General features: G+C 45.3%; 1 non-coding gene across 1 annotated transcript; it reads right to left on the bottom strand.

The window, feature by feature from the left end:
- Nucleotides 1-5,874: 5,874 nt before the first annotated feature.
- Nucleotides 5,875-6,073, bottom strand: LOC144507410 (U2 spliceosomal RNA). The gene has a single exon (XR_013500097.1). It is a non-coding gene; the product is annotated as a U2 spliceosomal RNA (small nuclear RNA).
- Between the last annotated feature and the right edge of the window lie 3,106 nt (nucleotides 6,074-9,179).

Below are 9,179 nucleotides of genomic sequence, written 5' to 3'. Positions count from 1 at the left end.
ATTAATGGCCAAGGAGCAGGATCAACCTCCACTTAAGGATGGCAGGATGTCTTCCAATGCAGGGCAGCCAATGGGAAGCCCTCGAGTGCTGACAGACCAGCAAACTACCAGCCAAGGTGGGGGCTTCCAATTCATATTGGAGTGTGTGTGGGTGCCTCAATTTGGATGTTCCCTCTGAAGAAAAGGTCAGAGTTGTAAACTTTTTAAGGCTTAAAACTCACTGACCGTCATCTTGGAGGTGCAACCCCTTTATAGGATGGACAATGCCTGCAGCTGTGGCCTGGCAGCCATGATCATTACAGATGGGTGGGGGTCCCTCATGGAATTAATCATGCCTCCCCCACTTTCACACAATGAGGCCACTTTGATGCACTGACCTTGTTTGGACCCAATGTACAAAGCTTACATGCCAGCTGGAAATCCCAGTTGACACAAGAAAGAGGGCTTACACAGCCCCTTTAAGTGCCCACCATCCATTTGTGGGTGGTTAGCCATTCTGGCCAAAACCCACCTCTTTAAAAATAGCTCAGGGTTGGGATCATGGTGTGATCCAGCAGCACGACAGCCAGGGTGTAATATTGCGAGCACGCATGCCCCCAATCCAAAAGGATGGCCAGAAGAAGGAGGATGACCGCCATGGCCGATTGGAAATGCCACTGACGCTTTCATTTTCCAGTAGAATTAATGATCAAGAGTAGGGACTGTAGGGAAAAAATTCCATTTTTAGCATCCACTGTTGTACATATACAACTACCTCTGCATGAGATCAGCCAACTTAGAAGGGAACAGAAATGAACTGGAGTCCTTCATACTCTCGCTGGTTCAATATTTACATACTACATATTTACCCAATAACCCATTGCGGTTAATATTGATGTTCCTGAAAAGATATTAGTGAATATTTTATGTGAAATGCTTCTTGCAAGCAGTTAAATTCTAAGAGTAGGAGGGTCACAAAGGCAGGTGAAATATTTTTGCCTTCAAATCCCCAGTTGGCATCAATTCAACTATTAGGATAGTTAATTCTATCAATATTCAGCTAGTGTGTGATGTCAATCACCTTGTCGCATACATTCATGCCTGCTAGCCAGGAAGCTAGGATGATATTTTCATCATGGGAAAACCCACCGAGGACTCAAAACCATATATCATGTTGGTTGATTGATCAGCAAGGAAAGCCCCTGCAGTAATGGCTGAGGATCCCAGTACAGCATTTGCAGTCAAAAGGAGAGAAAAGATATAATGAAGCCCATGGGTCTACAAGACTGATAAAGGAAACCACTGGAATTCTAAAATCCTCTTAACTACTTGGGCGAATCCATTGGAATACAATAGTACAATCCAACAAAGTCTCCAGAATGATTGTAGCTAGCTTATTGTGTGTTTCATAATGCAGATAGGATTATTACTTTTTGACGCGAAAGAAGACAGCAAATATCAACCCTTTCTCATCATAATGTATCTAACTGTTTTATTAGAACAAAGATCAAAGAAAATTACAGCACAGGAACAGGCCCTTCTGCCCTCCAAGCCTGCACCGACCATGCTGCCCATCTGAACTAAAACCCCCTACCCTTCCAGCGACCATATCCCTCTATTGCCATCCGAGTCATGCATTTGCCAAAATGCCCCTGAAAAGCCACTATCGTATCTGCATTAAGACCTGTGCTGCAAAAGACAGCTGTATCTTGCTATCAGAGCACAGTGGCAGTAGTGTGTACCACCTACAAGATACACTGCAGTGCCTCACCAAGGCTCCTTCAACAGCACCTTCTGTTAGGGTACCTGAGCAGAAACCCAAAGTATGTTATGAAGCCTGACTAGACCCCAATAGTTTTTTTTATATTTTGGCATTAGTGTAAGGATAAGATGTTTCATTCCAGGTGTGATTCTTTTGGCACACTAGGAAGCTTTTATCAAAACAATTTTTATTTAAAAATATAGTAGTTGTTTAACTACTATAAATGAATTAGCTTAACTTTGAATTAATTGAAATGCTCAAACATGACAAAACAAAATTCTTAATTGCTAACCTATCTGTATTCGTTCCAATTTAAGCAATATTGCTCTTATAGACTTACATAGAACATAGAACAGTACAGCACAGAACAGGTCCTTCAGCCCACAATGTTGTGCCGAGCTTTATCTGAAACCAAGATCAAGCTATCCCACTCCCTATCATCCTGGTGTGCTCCATGTGCCTATCCAATAACCGCTTAAATGTTCCTAAAGTGTCTGACTCCACTATCACTGCAGGCAGTCCATTCCACACCCCAACCACTCTCTGAGTAAAGAACCTACCTCGGACATCCTTCCTATATCTCCCACCATGAACCCTATAGTTATGCCCCTTTGTAATAGCTCCATCCACCCGAGGAAATAGTCTTTGAACGTTCACTCTATCTATCCCCTTCATCATTTTATAAACCTCTATTAAGTCTCCCCTCAACCGCCTCCACTCCAGAGAGAACAGCCCTAGCTCCCTCAACCTTTCCTCATAAGACCTACCCTCCAAACCAGGCAGCATCCTGGTAAATCTCCTTTGCACTCTTTCCAGCGCTTCCACATCCTTCTTATAGTGAGGTGACCAGAACTGCACACAATATTCCAAATGTGGTCTCACCAAGGTCCTGTACAGTTGCAGCATAACCCCATGGCTCTTAAACTCCAACCCCCTGTTAATAAAAGCTAACACACTATAGGCCTTCTTCACAGCTCTATTCACTTGAGTGACAAACTTCAGAGGTCTGTGGATATGGACCCCAAGATCTCTCTGTTCCTCCACAGTCTTCAGAACCCTACCTTTGACCCTGTAATCCACATTTAAATTTGTCCTACCAAAATGAATCATCTCACATTTATCAGGGTTAAACTCCATCTGCCATTTTTCAGCCCAGCTTTGCATCCTATCTATGTCTCTTTGCAGTCTACAACAGCCCTCCACTTCATCCACTACTCCACCAATCTTGGTGTCATCAGCAAATTTACTGATCCACCCTTCAGCCCCCTCCTCTAAGTCATTAATAAAAATCACAAAGAGCAGAGGACCAAGCATTGTGGCACTCCGCTAGCAACCTGCCTCCAGTCCGAAAATTTTCCATCCACCACCACCCTCTGTCTTCGATCAGATAGCCAATTACCTATCCAATCGGCCAACTTTCCCTCTATCCCACACCTCCTTACTTTCATCATAAGCCGACCATGGGGGACCTTATCAAACTTAAACTCCTCTTCAAAAGCAGTTAGCAACACACAGGTGTACATATTTGTACTTTTAACAGTCCTAGAGCCTTTTGAGCACCTCAAGAGAGACACACAGACAGACAGAGAGACATCTGTCTTTTGACAGTTCCAAAACTGTAGCCTTAGGGAGAGAGAAAGAGAGAGACCTCTTGCTTCTATCAGAGCCAAGCAGAAACTGCCTGTTTTTCCCTGTGAGTTTAGGGCCTCCTCTTAAGCACATGAATCTACCTCTGTTAATCAACCTAATTAAATCACTACTACTCTGAAACCCCAGGAGAAAAAACAAAAATAAATAAAAATGCACTAACTCAGAGTAAAATAAACACCCCATTATCTAAAACCAATTATTCTCCTGCATTCTCAGCATGGAGCTGCCTGGTGCAGACATATCTGAACTGTGTAAACTGAGCTGAATTTTAAACAAACCCCTCAAAAGAAACATAATATAAATGTATTTATTAAAGACATAATATTGTCACACTTCCCACCCCGTGACATCTACCACCTGGAAGGACAAGGACTGAAGATGCATGGGAACTCTACCACCTGCAAGATTCCCTCCAAGCCAAACATCATGCTGACTTGGAACTATTATCATCATTGCTTCAATGTTGCTGGATTAAAAACCTGGAACTCCCTTTCTAACAGAACTCTGGGTGTACCTACATTAGATGGATTGGTTCAAGAAGATGGCTCACCTTCTCAATGGCAACCAGAGATGGGCAATATGTGTTGACCTTACCAATAACGCTCACATACCCCATGAGGTTTTTTTTCAAATCAGTCACCCATTTCTCAACCTTTGATGGTTTGGAAGGCATTGTGAAAGGAAACTTGAAAGAATTTTCTGTTATGCATTTTGTATGGTATGCACTGCTACTGCTGCATGCTGGTGGCATGATATAGATGACCTTTGCAGCATAGGTCTTAATGAAGCAGTTGGGGCATTGAAAGGGAAAATTAATGATGCTGCTGAAACAGTGCTGTTAGGAAGGGAGTTCCAGGTTTTGGACCCAGAGTCAGTGAAAGAACAGCAAAATAGATCCAAGTCAGGATGGATGCATGGCTTGAAGGGGAACTTGCAGGTGGTGGTTGATGCGCTTTCAATTAGGCAAAAGACTACTTGTGTGCCAATACAACTGTAGGCTTTTATTCATTACAGAACCAGGAGCACATCCCAACAGATAACCGACCCGAACTGAACAAGGGGGAGGAAACAGCCACTTTTATACTAGGTGACAAGGGGAGGAGCCAGCAGGGGATGTGTCCAGGCATGACAAACACACAACGGTGGTCCAGGCAGGACAAAGGCACAACTGAAGTCCACCACAGTGGTGTTCCCATGTGTCTGCTGCCTTTGCCCTTCTAATCAATACAGGTTGCATGCTTGGAAGGTGCTGCGAAAGGAAACTTGACAGGTTGCTGTAGTAAATCTTGCAGATGTGTACTGATGGGGGTGTGACTGTTGAACGGGATGGATAGAGTGCTGATCAAGTGGGTGCTCTGTATTGGATGGTGTCGACCTTCTTGAGTGTTGTTGGAGCTGAATTCATCTAGGCAAGAGGGGAGCATTCATTCATCTCCTGACTTGTACCTTGTAGATGGTGGACAGGCTTTGGAAAGTCAAGAAGTGAGTTACTTGCCACAGAACTTCCAATCTCTGATCTGCTCCTTTAGCCACAGTACTTATATGGTTGGTCCAGTTCAGTGTGTGGTCATTGGAATCCCCCATCGGGATGGGAATGGTGAGATATTCAGTGACAGTTATGCTGTTGAATGTCAAGGGGTTATTCTTATGGTAGCCTTTCTGTTGTAAAATTATGGTGTGTTAAATCCAGGTATGAAGCTGCGAATGTACTGACATTGGAGAGGCCCTAAAGGAAAAGGCTCAAAGACTTATGGTGACTCTTGTGAGATAGAAGGGAATGGCAGCTGAAAAATGGAGTGGGTTTGACACCTGTCCGTTCCAGCAACAAAGAATCATGAGACATTTTAAGGCTCAGATCTCGTTTCAATGCACTGGCAAGCTGTACGCAATGATCGATCCAAATAGTTATACATGAGCTAGTACAAAACAGGAAGGTGCAGGGTGCAAAATGGTATTTTTTCTTAGTTTTATTTATTAGTGTCACAAGTAGGCTTACATTTGTGAAAATCCGCTAGTTGCCACGCTCCGGCACCTGTTCGGGTACACTGAGGGAGAAATGCACCTAACCAGCACGTCTTTTGGACTGTGGGAGGAAACCGGAGCACCCAGAGGAATCCCACACTGACACGGGGAGAACATGCAGGCACCGCACAGTCAGTCACCTAAGCCAGGAATCAAACCCGGGTCCCTGGTGCTGCGAGGCAGCAGTGCTAACCACTGCGCCACCGTGCCACCACCAATGTACTTGGGTGTATTCTGAGGCAGAGGTAAGCAGAATTCTAAAATTCTGCCAACATGTTATGCATGTCATGGAGATTTGCATATTAACAATACCTACTGTGTGAAACAAGCAGGGATTTCTGTCACCCAGGATTGTATTTTTATTCCAATTCAATCAAATCAAGTCCAATTCATAGTCTCAACAAGTTGAGACATTCCCGATCCAAGCTGACAAGACAGGGCTCTCACCTCCTGTCTTGGGCTTGATCTACATGATCCAAGCTGATTGGAGTAGGAATAGCTCCTCCTCCAAGGCTTGATCTCATTTGCATCTTAGCTAAAAGGCCGAGATGCCGCTTTTAAAAATTGCTTCAAATGAAGCTAAAATGTAACCTAATGACTTCAACCAAGCTCAGCATGTCGATACTACACTTGATCTTAGCCAAAAGGCCGAGAAGCGAGGATTGTACCCACATAGAATTGGCAGCAGCCAAAGCATCACTGTCAAATGAGCCTATAGTCCCCACCCCATTTTGAATGCATACACTCCCTGGTCATACTGCTTTCACCCAGTTAACATCAGCTCACTTTTGTTGGCCTGGTATGCTATTGGCTGCTCTGCTATCAGACTGAATAGTCCCAAATAAGAGTTGGAATCCCTATGCAAGTGTGTGTTAAATTTGAAAGCATCTCTGTAGCAGTAGTAACGGCTACACTTCCAGATCCCTCCTGACCTTGTTGCCGCATAAAGTTCATCGACCGTTACATAGATTACAAAAGCAGGGAAGTCATGTTGGAGTTTGTACAGAACTTTGGTGAGGCCACAGCTAGAGTACTGTGCGCAGTTCTGGTCGCCACATTATCGGAAAGCTGTGATTGCACTGGAGGGGGTGCAGAGGAGATTTACCAGGATGCTGCCTGGGATGGAATATTTAAGTTATGGAGAGAGGTTGGATAGGCTTGGGTTGTTTCAGAACCAGGGCTCACAGACTGTGGATTCGGGGTAGAGCATTTAGGACATAGATGAGCAGACATTTTTTCACCCAAAGAGTGGTGAGCCTGTAGAATTCATTACCACAGGAAGTAGTTGATGCCAAAACATTGAATGTATTCAAGAGGCAGCTGGATATAGCATTTGGGGCGAATGGGGTCAAAGGTTATGGGGAGAAAGCAGGATTAAGCTATTGAATTGGACGATCAGTCATGATCGTGATGAATGGCGGAGCGCACTCGAAAGACTGAATGGCCTCCTCCTGCTCCTATCTTCTACGTTTCTATATTTTTGTTGGAGCAGAGAAGACTAAGGGGTGCCTGATCAAGATGTACAAGATTATGAGAGGCATGGACAGAGTGGATAAGGGGCAACTATTCCCCTTAAGGTCAGTCATGAGGGGCATAGTTTAAGGTGAGGGGCAGGAGGTTATGGGGGGATGTGAGGAAAACCTTTTTTACCCAGAGAGTGGGGACGGTCTGGAATGTGCTGCCTGGGAGGGTGGTAGAGACGGGTTGCCTCACATCCTTTAAAAAGTATCTGGATGAGCACTTGGCACATCCAGGGCTATGGGCTAAGTGCTGGCATTAGGTGGGAGTTCAGGCATTTCTAATGTATCAGTGCGACTCGATGGGCTGAAGGGCCTCTTCTGCGCTGTATGATTCTATGATTTTATGATTCTCCAGAGTTTTCTGCATGGCAGGTTTGCAATTTTCAGTTGCGCCATTCCATTGTTTCACTAAGTGCTTGTGGTGGGCTGCATTCACCTATTCATCACCTCAACCAGAACTATTAAGAGCACCTCCACACTGGCACATGAGATAAATGTTTCTACAGGATTGTTCTTTAGAGACTGCGCCCCTGAGATATAATCCCCTAAGCTTCTTGATGTCAGGAAATACTTCATCATGCAGTAGTAGAAAGCTGGAATTCCCTTCCCCAAAAGACTGTGGAGGCTCGATCAACAGAACATTTCAAAACTGAGACTGATAGATTTTTATTAGGCAAGGTATTGAAGGATTTGGACTGATAGTGGTCAAATGAAATTAAGATATGGGTCAGTAATGACCTACATGTATGATGGACATGGCTTAAGGTGGTAAAAATAACAAGAAATTGGAGCAGGAGTTGGCCATTCAGCCTCTCAAGCCCGCTCCACCTTTCAATAAGATCATGGTTGATCTAATCACTTTACAGTCTTTCCACCTCACAAATGCACCGTCCACTCCAGCCACCCTTGACTCCTTTGTTGATCAAAAGTCTACCTAACTCAGCCTTGAGTACATTCAATGACCCAGCTGCCTTTGGTCTGTGAGGCAGAAAATTCCATGGACTAACGTCCCTTTAAAAATAAATTCTCCTCATCTCGGTCCTAAATAGATGAGCCATCATTTATGACAAACTCCTGTTCCTATGTGCTTCACTCCCACGCTTCTCATAGTCATCGGTACTTTCCTCCGTGAAAATCTTTCTAACCCCAAGTGATTGTTTCGGGCTGGTGCTGGAGCCTGTTGCCGTGGTGGAATTAGTGGGGATGGGGCGGGAGATGCATGGCTTAAATGTCCAACTGTTCCTCTGGCTAATTGCCCTCTTCCTCAAACCATCCCCCGGAATGCTAAAAACACAAAAGCTCTCATTATTTGTGTAAATTTTGAAGAAATTGCAGACGAAGCAACAGCAATGGAAGCACTTTGCTACTTCAGCAGAAGCTGAAACTAGCTGTGCTCTTCCTTGACCTGTCTTGTTAACAAACTGCTATCGGCACTTCACCTCCTTTAAGTTTAAGTTTATTTATTAGTGATGCGCGACAATCAAGCACGTGGAACAAGGCTTCAGCTATTGAAGGCTTTTATTAGCAAACAATGGAACTAACTAACACGAGTACACCAGTTCAGACTGGAGGGGTCCCGCCGGAGCAGAGGGTCTTATACCTCTCCCCAGGAGGCGGGGCCCGACCGGGATGTGCCATAACAACATTTACCACAGGTAAACACCCTAACCCAACAACATTATACAACCCCCACAGTGGCAACACCCTAACCCAACAGTAACATAGGAACAACCCCCAGTGGTAACCAACGATGGTTCACCACATTCACCCCTCCTTTAAAAACAAAGGCCGGCGGGGTGCGAAAACAGGTCATATATGTACAAAATTCACAAGTCCAGACGGTCTGGAGGACCGCACCGTCGCTGTGATCTCCTCAACACCGGTTGCGACACCGGAGCAGGTGCTTGCGGTGGCGTTCTCTCCAGAACAGCGTCCGGCTGTCCCTTCGAGGACTCCCGGGCCGGTTGACCCTGGTGAGGCGATGGTGCAGGGGATCCTGGAACCTTCTGTGGTGGCGCCGATCTCCGAGTCTCAGGCAAGCTGTACATGGGAGTATAACTGTTATGCACTGGTCCCGGTGCTGACCGCGCCACGTCTGGGGAAGAAATAAGTGATAGGGGATTCGTGACAGGGGGTATGGGAGCGACAGGAGTTGCTACGTCCCCTGCGGGCGCCAGGTCTCGAATGGAGACTGTGTCCTCTCGCCCGTCAGGATATGCCACATAGGCATACTGAGGGTTGGCGTG

The sequence above is a fragment of the Mustelus asterias genome, chromosome 18 (assembly GCF_964213995.1).
Source record: "Mustelus asterias chromosome 18, sMusAst1.hap1.1, whole genome shotgun sequence".
Taxonomy (NCBI): Eukaryota; Metazoa; Chordata; class Chondrichthyes; order Carcharhiniformes; family Triakidae; genus Mustelus; species Mustelus asterias.
Note: the sequence above shows the minus strand (reverse complement) of the source record. Positions and strands in the feature narration are given on the sequence as shown.